Source organism: Rattus norvegicus, chromosome 9, assembly GCF_036323735.1.
Source record: "Rattus norvegicus strain BN/NHsdMcwi chromosome 9, GRCr8, whole genome shotgun sequence".
Lineage (NCBI taxonomy): Eukaryota > Metazoa > Chordata > Mammalia > Rodentia > Muridae > Rattus > Rattus norvegicus.
This window is the reverse complement of record NC_086027.1, coordinates 86,870,662-86,882,738: the sequence shown is the minus strand read 5'-3', so window position 1 is coordinate 86,882,738 and position 12,077 is coordinate 86,870,662. Positions and strand designations below refer to the sequence as shown.

At 43.4% G+C, this 12,077-nt stretch overlaps 1 long non-coding RNA gene across 1 annotated transcript in view; it reads right to left on the bottom strand.

Moving 5' to 3' along the window:
- Window positions 1-8,164: 8,164 nt before the first annotated feature.
- Window positions 8,165-12,077, bottom strand: part of LOC103690559 (uncharacterized) — a 29,232-nt gene continuing 25,319 nt past the window's right edge. The window contains exons 2-3 of the long non-coding RNA XR_594452.3: window positions 9,564-9,702; window positions 8,165-8,478 (exon numbers count right to left, since the gene is read on the bottom strand). This is a non-coding gene — a long non-coding RNA (uncharacterized LOC103690559). The remainder of the gene's footprint in view (window positions 8,479-9,563; window positions 9,703-12,077) is intronic.

Here is a 12,077-nt window from a genome sequence, read left to right as displayed (position 1 = left end):
CAGCTCACACAGAAAAGGCTAGAAGAAGAAAACATTTGAAGGCATATTCAATATGTTTAGAAAAGGCCAGTCTAACTCCAACAAAGGAGCGAATCTCCCAAAGAAAGAGAAGTTCTGGAATATAAAACCTTTTAATGGCATGTTTCAGACAGACAAACAGATACATAGATATGGAGACACAGAGAGAGACAGAGACAAAGAGAGACAGAAAGAGAGAGACTAAAAGGGACAAAGACAGGGAGAGACAAAAGAGACACAGACAGAGAGACAAAGAGAGGGACAGATTTCTATTGGAAAACAAATTCTCTAAGATTTGGAGTTTGGTTAGATCTTTATTACCGTTGTTAACGTTTATCATGTCCTTTTTGCAGACCTCAGCAAGTCTGTGGTTTGTAGGCAATTTGAGCAAAAGAGTGGCAGACTATTTGAAAACAAAAGGCTTAAAAAGGGCTTACCCAGGTGAACTTTTGAAAATATCTCACCCATATCCAGACGTAAAGGTGATAATTTTGGAGAAGAAGCACAAACAAGCAACTAGGAAGATGACTAGAAATGGAAGACATTTCCCCCGAACACTCCAGTCCATCAACTGAATTGTCCCCCTTTTCCTGGTCTCCTTGTAGGAGAAGTAGCTCTTAGAACCTGACAGATAATTGCTGGAACCAAAGCGCCAATTGCATTCTGGGATTGGTCACCTCGTTCCCTGTCTAGGAAATAGGAGAATCTCCTCATTGGCCTGAAGTTGTACCATGTATGGCCAGTGGCAACTGCATGAAGTGTTGTTACTCTGGGCTTTGGCGCTCTTGCTGAGAGTGTCTCCAAAAATATCCAGTCCCTCATCAGGAACGACATGTGCCTGGAAACAGGACAGGCTGTGTTTTGGTCTGGCCTAATCTCATTCACTTAAGAATGTTAAGATTTAAGCCAAACTTGTTAACTGGTGACCTTCCAGCTAGTTGGGAGGCCGAGGCAGGAGGATCACAGCTGCAAAGTCATCCTTGACAGTCAGGTAGCCTGGGTAACTTACCTGAGAAGTTACCTCAAAATAAAAAAGTAGAACTAGGGTTGAGGGTGTGGCTCAGCGCTCAAGAGTTTGGCATGCGCAAGGCCCTGGGTTCAATACCTGGTACTAACAGCCCTAATTAAAACAAAGGTTTCCTAGTGCCAGTGCACTCTTTGCCCCCTGTGTGCTCTTCTCCAAACAGGAGCTCGTGTCCCTGCCCCAGATCAGACACTAGGCTAGCCCTCCTGAGCACCTACTCTCCCATCTTCTTCTCTTATGGAAAAAGGAATATCCACGTCATTTGAAACCTGTGCTTTTTGACATTTTTCACTTTAGAAGACATGGTTGACAGTGTGAACTTTAGTATATTCTGGGATCAAAGTTTAGGTTACGGTAAGCCAAACATGGTTTGGCTTTGGGCGGAAATAAATGCATAACTGTTTAGAGTAACCTAAATAGTGAGTCTTAACGCCAGTGATCATCTCTTCACTTCTCTACCCTTCCCTCTCCTCCCCAGCTCCTCCTCTCCTCTTTTTCCTCTCTCCCTCCCATCCTTTCCTTCCTCACCCCACTTTATCCTCCCCCCAAAACTTTTTGATATTTTGACATAGTATCTCACTATGTAGGTCAGGTCGGCCTTGAACCTGAGAACCTCCTGTTCTGTCCCAGTCCTCCCAGTGCTTGGATTAGACACATGACCCACCATGCTGGGCTCTGATGGTGATTTCTAAAAAGTCACAGAGCGAGCACACTGGTTCTCCGATGCTACTCGACTTTTCTTTTCTTTTAATCTAAATGCTAAATACAATAGCTTAGACTCACTGGTTCATGTAGGTCATTTAAAAATATATTTTAAATTCTATGTATATAAATGTTTGTCTCTGTGTGTATGTAACTCACATACACGACTTTGCCTGTAGAGATCAGCGGAGAGTGTCAGAACCCCTGGAGTTGGAGTTACTGACAGTTTTGAGCTATCACGTGGGTGCTGGAAAACAAACCGGGTCCTCTTCAAGATCAGCCAGTGCTCTTAACTGCTGAGCCATCTCCCCAAATCCTATCATTTTTTGTCATCTTATATGCAATGTGCAAAATTAGAGAAAAAAATCGGCAGGGAAGAGACAGTTCAGTGGGACTTCTGAGTCTGTATTGTGCTTCCCGCTTCTATGTTACTTCAGTTGGCAGTGCAACGCACACGTTTATTTCAGGAGACAGTTTTAAAACACAGTTACATTTTATTACTCCTTTAAAAGTACTTTCTCAAAGCCCACATCACCAAGGAGTGTGTTTGATTTAATCTTTTACTGAGTGTAGCCCTTGTCTTGTTTATGACCCAAGACTGATGCCTCAGCCCATAAATGTGGCTTCTCCGAAGCCATACTGAACACGCGTGCAGCCCCTCGGACAGGACAGCATTTAACAGCCATTTTTCCCCCCTTAAACTAATCGAAAATTGCTTCTCTCAAGTGCCCAGAGAGGCACGGGTGCTTCCATGGCCCATGCATTTTCTGAAAAAGCACAGGATGTTTTGGAGAAGGTAGTTCTGACTTCTGGGAAACATCTTGAATTGCTGAAGGTCTAATAGACTAGAGAAAACCCGGGAGAATCAATGGAAGAACAACACGATGTAATGGTTTTCAAAAGATGGAAACCAGAATGAAAAAAAAAGCTTTAATTCATCTCAGAAAGAGATGTCAACTCAGTGTTTGTCGATAAAGTTGCCAGATAATCTTTTTCGATTCCAAATTCATTGGGGGGGGGGGGGCGGGAGGGGGGCTGGAAACCAAAGACAGTGTCAGGCACCAAGAAAAGTCTCAAACAGCCAGCGCCATCTAGTGGTTATGTAGGACAAAGCCGGAACATGTCGCGCAGAGAGTAGAATCCCGGACTTCCATTCTGAGAATGCACACCTAATTCCAGCCAATTTCTGGAGAAAGCTGGCTTGTCGTTAAAGCTGTATTCAGTCACTGAATGATGATCTTTGAGTTCACGACAGAAGTCTAAAATATGTTTGATAATGAAAGCCTAACCAGAAACGTGCCCCCAAATCACAATCAGAAAATGAACTCTCCACGTTTTAAGTATGTGAACTTTGCTGGGTTCTCCACTGATTAAGCTAAACCGTCGAGTGAGGTTTTCAGAAACAAAGTGTCACCGCTTTCAGAACAGCGGGTCAGCCAGAGCTTTCTGTTACCTGAAAATAATAAGCACATCTTAAAGTTGAGCAATTGAACTAAGCCTGCCCAGGAGGACCGGGTTAGATGGAATTCAATGGTGCAGGGTCTTTGATGGGAATCAGCTAAATCTTTAGATACATGACCTTAAGTCTCACATTCAGCATTTCCAGTGAGTAGCTGGGGAAGCACAGCCATTTAGTAAATTTCAGACTTTGATACCCAAAGAAATCAGGTGTTTTTAATGTCATTGTTTGTGCTTTCTATGGCACTGAATGACAGCGTTTACTGACAATCACATGAGATCTTAACCTTCTATCAGTAACACACAGTCTGGGCACGGTGGTTCATGCCTGCCATCCCAGCACTTAGGAGGCAGACGCAGGACTGTCTCTGAAAATTTCATACCAGCCTGGTCTACCTAGCAAGGTTCCATCCAGGCCAGCCAGGGCTACACAGTGAAAGCCTCCCTCAAAAACCTTAAATGATTGTTTTTCAATATAATTTATTCTCTTTACAACCTTATGCATTTTATTCATAAATGTTATTTTGAGGAGGACTCTGTGACCCTCGAAGCACTGCCCATTGGGCATCACGGAACAAATAAACAACAAGGGGGGTTAAATCCTGATGTTGAAACGGGGTTTAGGAGTCAGAAACTCATGTTTTAGATCCAGTTGTTTAAGTTAAACTCAAATTCCTAGTAGTGTCCCCTCTCCTTTGCCTCTCCCTGCCTCAGTTTACTCATCTGTGATACCTTAGAGGACAGCTGTGAAGTTTAAATGAGTCAATGAATATAAATTGTTGAAATGAGCCCTTAGAAGTCCCCAGAATTACTTCTTGTCAGCACTGCACTATGCAGTTAAGTAAAGCAAACCAAGCAGCACGGAGGTCTGGTTGGGCAGCTCAGCTGAGTACCTGAATTTGTGATCTAAGCAGCTGCCAGTTCTGAAGAGACAACGAATCTTGGCCAGCATTTTTTACTCCAGAAAACCCAGCTACCAATTTCATATGCTTTAATGATGCTTTCAAAATTAAAATCGTTACCTCCAGCGGCTTCGACTCAGGGTTGGTTCCCAATTAAAGACACCGGCGCAGAGGAGAGCCTTGGCCACTCGCACCAGTAAAGAGAGATCAGAGGGAGAAGCCACCTGAAGACATGGTGCTTGCGTATTTGGAGGAAGTGGTGCTGGAACACAGCTGTGACCCACTTACCTAATGGAACCTGAAGCCGTCATCCTGGCCTGGGCTGTCTACCTTAGCAGTGTGATTGATTTCTGGACTGTCCCCTCAGAAAAGCACACCCGTGGAGGCTGACAGCTTTGGCCAGCCCAGGCTCATGGTGGAGCATTTTGAAAAGCTCATCTTTTTAAAGGTGAATCTCTCCTTACCATGCTTTCAGCATCGAGCTCAAGAGATGGAGCCACCTGACTGGAAATGGGCTTCCGAGCGCTAGCTTTTGTATCAGGGCTGGCAGGGCCATGTGGGACACCAGACCTGGCATCTGGGGCTACACCTGCCAGTTCTCACCGTAATGTCCACATGTGTCTTACTCCTCCTTTAGACTAGGTGTTGAGGTACGTTTTCAGAAGCCACTGGAAAGAAAGTCTTGGCAATAATGAAATAGGGTGATCAGGTTTAAAAGCATAAAGTTTTATTTTTTTTAAAGGAGGTAGTAATCTGTTTTACTAGAGTGGAAGGAAGATGTAAATAACTTTATTGGGCAGGGTTTTTATTCAGTTGTGTAAAGAAAACCACAAATTAGGTGCCACATTTTAATTAAATATTATTTTAATGGCAACAAAACAGCTTTTGTGGCTGTCAAATGAAGCCTGTAAATAGGAGGTGAAGGTTAAGCCATCCTGACTGAATAGTTCTTAACCACGGGCTCCAGGGTATGTTGAAGAGAGGATATTCTGGAAACTGTTTACTGTGACAGAACCAGGCATTTGAAAACAAAGCTGAACTTGGGCATATCATGGAGTGTCAGTCACATGGCTAGTTGGTCATGAGAACATTCCCATGTAAGGTGTTTGCATTCAGGTTTTTCATGGTCAGTTAACTCAGAGATATTCCACCTATCATGAGCTCCTTGAAATTGGATCCAAGGTTTAAAGTCATGTTTCGGACTTTACCAATGCATGATATGACACGTTAACAACAGATGGCCTGCTGATCAGATCTCCCGGCCTCTGATTTATTTTTGCATTTCTATACAATAAAGCTATTTATTATGTATTTAATGTGTGTGTCCTCTCACAGTTTGAGCAAACTCTAGCTCAGATTCGACTTTGAGGAGGTAGCTTGTTAACGGGAGTTTGTTTATTGCAGTCACGAGAACAGCCTTAGACATTTAGATTTTTTTCCTATGATAGGGAAGACTCAACCATCATAGGGACATTATAGAATCCCAAGGCTATCAAAATGAAGTATCAGCTATCAGATTCCTTACCAGACTCCAAAGCTTTTGATTATGTTTAAAAGAAAAAAGTTTTTCATTTTCCCATTTTAAATCAGTTAAAGATTACGGGTAAAACAAATCACTCATTTGCCTCTGACCTTTTAGGAAAAAAAATGTTTTGTCAAAATACTGTATGTAGGCTCAGACTGAATTTGCATGGACTACACTTTAGTGTAAATTTAAAAAATAAATGATAAATAATAATAATAATAATAATAATAATAATAATAATAATAAAAAATGATGAACTTGGATTCTGAAATTAAACTTTTTATTTGGAATTTTCAAAAAAAAATTAAAATTGTTTTATTATTGTTGTATTGATTGAGAGAGAGAGAGAGAGAGAGAGAGAGAGAGAGAGAGAGGGAGAGAGAGAGAGAAGGCAGGTATGCTCGTGCCACAGTGCCCATGTGGAAGTCAGAGGTTGAGTTTGGGGGGAAATAGCCCTGGAACTTTTTTGCATGGGACTCAGGGTTGCATGGTAAGTACTTTTAGTCACTGAGTTACTGGCTCTCATATGCTTACCCAGTAAACACTTAGCACAATCCTATTAGTGAAGTGTCCTACACTTTCTAGGACCTCAGAGAAGTACCCGATTCAAGGTCATACAGATGAAGTGAGTAGGCGACAGACTGAAGTCTTCTGGCCTTTCAAAAGCACACACTGTTTTCAAAGACCGTTTAAAAGGGAAAGTAGGCTCTTGGAGGGATGGTCCTTACACAGGACCACATCTCAGTTCCCACAATCCCAACAGGAGCCTCAGAATTTCCTGTACCTGAGTTCCAGAGGATCCAACACCTTCTTTTAGCTTCCTCTGGCCCCTGCACACACGTGGTACATGCACATATAAACATGAAAAAGAAAGTCTTTTAAAAATTGAAGGGGAATCTTTAACTAGATCCAGGAGACAGAACTAGTTTATAACTCTAACTCTAATTTGAGGGCCAGTCCCGCACTGGAATGGGAGGAAGAAACAACTGAAAACACTCATAAATATGAATTCCCTTGACATTTGTATAACGTGTATACAGGGGTTTTCAAAGAATTATTTTAAATATATTTTATGTATAAATATGAGTAGTCACCAAGGTGCATTGAGGTCCTTCCATCATCGAGTGACATTTCCAAACATGGAGGTGAGAAGACAGATAGGAATAAATCAAAGGGAAGCAAAACATGGCAGACTCCCTCCCCTGCTACGTTGTAGTAGTGAGAAAACAAAAAAGAATAAGGATATTGCTGACAGAGAATCAATGTCAAGGGACAAATGACAATTGATTGTGCCACAGCAGAGGGCCTGATGAGAGGGGTTTTGTTTTGTTATTTATTTTGAGACTGAGTCTCATTGTATAGTCCAGGACTTGCTCTTAAACTCACAGCAGACATCACGACTCAGACTCCCAAAGGTCTGGAACTTACAGGCATGCACGGCTGTACCCAGTACATAGAGTTTTGGTGTGTGTCTGTGTGTGTGTGTGTGTATGTCTGCATGTGGGTATGCACAGGTAAGTGTAGGTGCCTGTGGAGGCCAGAGGTGGCAGGTCCCTCTGTAACTGGAGGTGCTGTTGATTGTAACCTACAGTGTGGGTCCTGGAAACCAAACGATTATTGAACCATTTCTGCAGCCCCGAGACATGGTTTGTAGAGTGGAGACATAGCAGTAACCAGACTATGCCTGCTTTGTTGTAGAAAGTGATCATGGACTTGGGTGTTTTGCTCGTCTTGGGTGTAACTAGATTTTAGGGAAGCACTCTGTGATTGGCACGGGAAGTGCCACCGAGTGTGAGCATTGTGGCTGAGCCCGGCATTCTCACTCAAACTGGGATAAAACTTAGAAATGTCTCAGAAGCTTTGGGGATGATTAAACAAGTCGGCGTTTAGGAGTTCCTGCCACGGAGGGTGGTCCTCAATAGGCACATGGCAGTGGATCTGAAGCTGGGCTTCTCACTTATTTATATATGGAGCTAACTAAGGGGGCAGTAGATTCCATGAAGGAAACAGTTCATCTGTACTACGGGGTGTTTTCTGTTAAGCAGGATCATGGGGAGGATTAGCGGGGGGGGGGGGGCTTTTTAATACAATTTGTACATACAGTTTCCATTCTAACAGGAGTTGAGAAATGGTGTCTAATGTGAATTTATGTTGATGAGGACTCTATGTTGAACCTGACTATTTAAAAAATGTTGAGAATTTAGATTGAAAGATTGCTTTTTTAAAAAATGTGTATGTATGTGATGGTGTGTTTGTGTGTGTGGTGGGGGGGGGTGCATACGTCCCTGTGTGTGTGCATGTGGAGGCCCCAGGAGTTGTTCTCCTTGGTTTTTGAGACCAGGCCTCTCACTGACATCTGGGGCTTGCTGCTTAAGCTAGGTTGGGTGGCCAGTGAGCCCCAGGAATTCTCTAGTCCTCCACACCATGTGGAGTTCTGGTTACCTGATTCGGGTTGCTATGCCCGTGTGGCAAGCAAGCACTTTACCAACTGGTTCATCTCTAAGACCAGAGACTATTAACGTTTTTTATTAAATGCCCAAATTGCAGAATACTTAGATGAAAGCGTTACGTTACAAACCAGCAGAAATGTTCAACTCAAAGGAAGATGCAGCAGTTACACTGACTGTAGCTTTTTCATAATTAGGAGCTCACGGGTCTTCATAAGTGCATCTCCGAATGCCTATGTCCGCATTTCAATATTTTCCTGGCTTCAGTAGGACCAGGAAGTCATGCACACACCAGTGATGGAGTACAGCATCTTTAGAGTAGAAAGCATTTCCAAGGAACAGACTGTCCCACGAACTTGACAATTATCTGCTAAGTGTGATCCTCTGCGTTGTACTTAAGACCTGAAAGAGAATGTGGTGTTACAGGTGCAACCGGATTGCCATTAAAGGGTGTGTGTGGGGGGGAGTATTTTCCAGCATTCTTTGGGAAAGTAGGAGTCAAGTGTGACTACCTGGCCTCATGTTGTCTTTACCAAGGTATCTATCCATGCTGAACAATTACCACTCCTAAACTTACAACATGGTACCTTGCCTAAAGACGGGATTGATGATGAAATACCAACTATTGACATCATACATCCAAGGTATTCTCTTTCTCTGAAAACACACAACACAACACGCATGCACGCACGCACGCACGCACGCACGCACGCACGCACGCACGCACTTTGAAGACCCAACAACTTTTCTTATTGTGGAGTCGCTGACAAATTTACCCAGCCTTCTTTGAATTCCTTAGAGAGAAATGAGAACGTTCTCTGCCCCAGAGATTTGGAGTTAGGGGCTTCTTGCCGTGTTTGGGACGCTCCTAGAGATGGGAGCCTGGAAACCAAGCCGTGGACATCACCAGCACCGCTGACTCTCCTGGGTGGATGCAGCCAGAGCTCTTAGCGTCTTTCTTCACTGCATCCTGGTACTCCCTCCTCTGGGATCATTCCCTTCTTTTGAGCTGCTCTGAGCTTAATTAGAGCAAGCTCGGCTCTCTGCCGGACTCAACAGCTGATCTCCAGGTCTCTAATTGAGAGACTTTAAGCTAAATCAGCCCAGCAGGAAGGGGTCCCTAGCAGAGCCCTGGCTTTCTTATAGCGCTTTCCCGCTATCCATGGGCTAAAGATGCAGTTGGCCCTTGGGGTTCAGACCCCACTCCAGGGGAAACATGTAATTAAAGCTTTCGGAGGCTTATGGTGGACTTGCAAACAGATAAGTCGAAAGGAGGGAGGCCTGTTGTAAAAATTGCAAAGCTTGCTTTTGATTAAACAGTTTAAAGAGCACACTGCCTAGGTAATTTAGGCGAATTAAGCAAAAATCAGGCAGCTTACGCGGGGTGCTCAAACAACGAACATTTTCCCATTGCCATTCTGGCTAACGCATAGTGCAGCTTCATGCATGGATTTCCAGGCCGGCGAGAGCTTTTACCACACACTCACCAGCACGTAAAGAGAAACACCAGCCAGACTTCGAATACTTGGTGAGTTGGAGAAGAAATTATCTCAACCTTCTTGCTGGCTATGGCAGAGTCTCAGCCAGCCACGGGATTTGATTTTCACTTCTTCCTACACACATATTCTGTAAATGGTCAATAATTTCACACAGTCAGATGTACTCCATGGACCCCAGCAACCTATTTATTACACACGAGGTAATTTGGGTGGAGGTAGGGGGTTTGTAGGCCCTTGGATTTTAGAAAACACGTTAAGAAGGCAGAATTGTCTTTGGTACCTTTTCCAGCCTATGTAGAATCCATTCGTCATATCTTCTTTGAAAGTCACTAGGAATGAATATGATCTCTGACCCATGCCAGCCCCACCCCTCTCCTCCTCCTCCTCCTCCTCCTCCTTTCCCTCCTCCCCTTCCTCCTCTTAAAAATATTTTCCTTAGTCCATTTTGTTGATTGAAATCTGCCTTTTTTTTTCTAGTGTCATCATCTTACCAATTTTTTTTTTTGGCGTCATACTCACTTTTACTGCAGAACATCATAAACTGTTTCAAATAAGTAGTAAACAATATCGAATGTTTGTTATTTATTATGTATTATGTATACATTTATCATGTATAATATAACATTTCAACAGTGAAAGGACACAAATATTGGTTCAAATGCAGCAGGAAACCCATTTATTTTAGACATCGAGTAGCTGACTTAAGCCATAATCACCAGTATGTACCTGCACACAGGGAAGGAGAGTCCTTTAGCACAACACGCAAAATGAAAACCTGATTTTCTACAAAGGAGTGGTCAGCGTCAGAAATGGCAACTATATTACAGGTCTCAAAAGAGCATTTATTCTTAGTATTTGAACTAAAAGATAGTTGGCTGGTTAAAGTAACAATTGCCATATACTATGGGTTTTATAGTGCTCGTAGGGGCAAAGTGCATGAAAACGACTGTACAAAGGTGGGAAGGCTCCGGGAAGTAGGAATCTTTTACAGTTAATAGTGCGGGGATTGAGCCTAGGGCCTTGCACATGCTGGGCAATCTCTATTCACTGAGCAATTACACATGTATTTCCTCACAGCCATAGAGGAGTGCGCTTCTCATACTTCCCTGTGCATGGGAGTCGCTCCAGGCTCCTGGTAAAAGGCAGAATCATCCTTAGGTCATAGAGCCTGAGCAACTGCATTTCTTAGAAAACCTCCAGGTGGCGCTGTTGCTGCTGGCTCTGCTCCAAGGACCACACTAAGAGTAGCCAGGCAAATCAGATCTTCTGGTTAAAGGGATTCCCCTTAATTAAGGTGCAAATGCGTGTTAGGCCCAACACAGCTGGTGTTTGCACATTAATAGAACTGAATGCTTTCCAGGAACGCGTGTTACAGGAGGACTTGTAGAGCGATCAGGGCCGCCCAGAACCTTCTTTTCTGTAACTGGTGGTAATGTGTAAGGGGAGAGGAGGTGGAGAGTTGATTTCAGAAAAAGCTCAAGGTGTTCTGTAGCTTTCTGTCTCTTCCTGCCCACTCTTCATTCTTTCCATCTTTCTTTACTACTCACGAGCAAGGACTTGAAAGATCCTTTTGATCATATCCTGTGTCATTTTTTTTTTAAGGGTTTACATGATAAAGACTTAGTTACTGGTAAGTAGATCGGTTCTTATCCCAATTTTGTCAAAGGATTCGGGTGAAACTAGTGCTTTTTTTATTTGTTTGTTTTAATGTAGAATGGCAAAATAAAATATGAGATAAAAATAGCTAACCTGTTCGAATTGGACAGAATAAACAACAGAAGGAAAAGGGTCCAAGAGAAGGCAAGAACCACAACCCACTTGTTCTCACACACAGGAATCCCATAAAAACAGTGAACTGGAAGCCATAATATGTATTCAGGGGACCCGGTGCGGACTGGTGCAGGCCCTGTGCACATTGCTCCAGTCTCTGTGAGTTCACAGGGGCTTGCTCCTGATGATTTAGATGGCCGTGGGTTGGTTGGTTTGTTTATTTTTTGTTGTTTGTTTGGGGTGTCTTTGGGAAGGGGCTTGGCGTCCTCCATTTCCTTCCATCTCCTCTTGCACTCTGTCTGCCTCCTCTTCAGGCAGTTTTCTGCGCCGAGGTGAGAGATTTGATGGAGACATCCTGTTTGGACCAGAATGTTCCAAGTTCTCTCGTTCTCTGCATGCTATCTGGCTATGGGTCTCTGTGTGCCTTTCCATCTCCTGCAGGAAGAAACTTCTGTGATGTGGATGAGCAGGGCACTGACCTATGAGGACAGCAGGATGTGGTCAGGAGTCATTTTATTGCTATTAGGTGACTGAGGTAGTTTCAGGTTCTGGGTCACCCAAGCAGTGTCACGTATGGGCTCCAGCTAATGGAATGGGCCTTAAATAAAATCAGATGTATTGATCGGTTGCCCCGACAAGCATTGTGGCTATCTTTCAGTCAAGACATCTTTGTTGATCTAAGTCTTTATGGCTGTTGGTGCTTTTGTTTCTTTTTTTGGTAGTGTGCAGAGT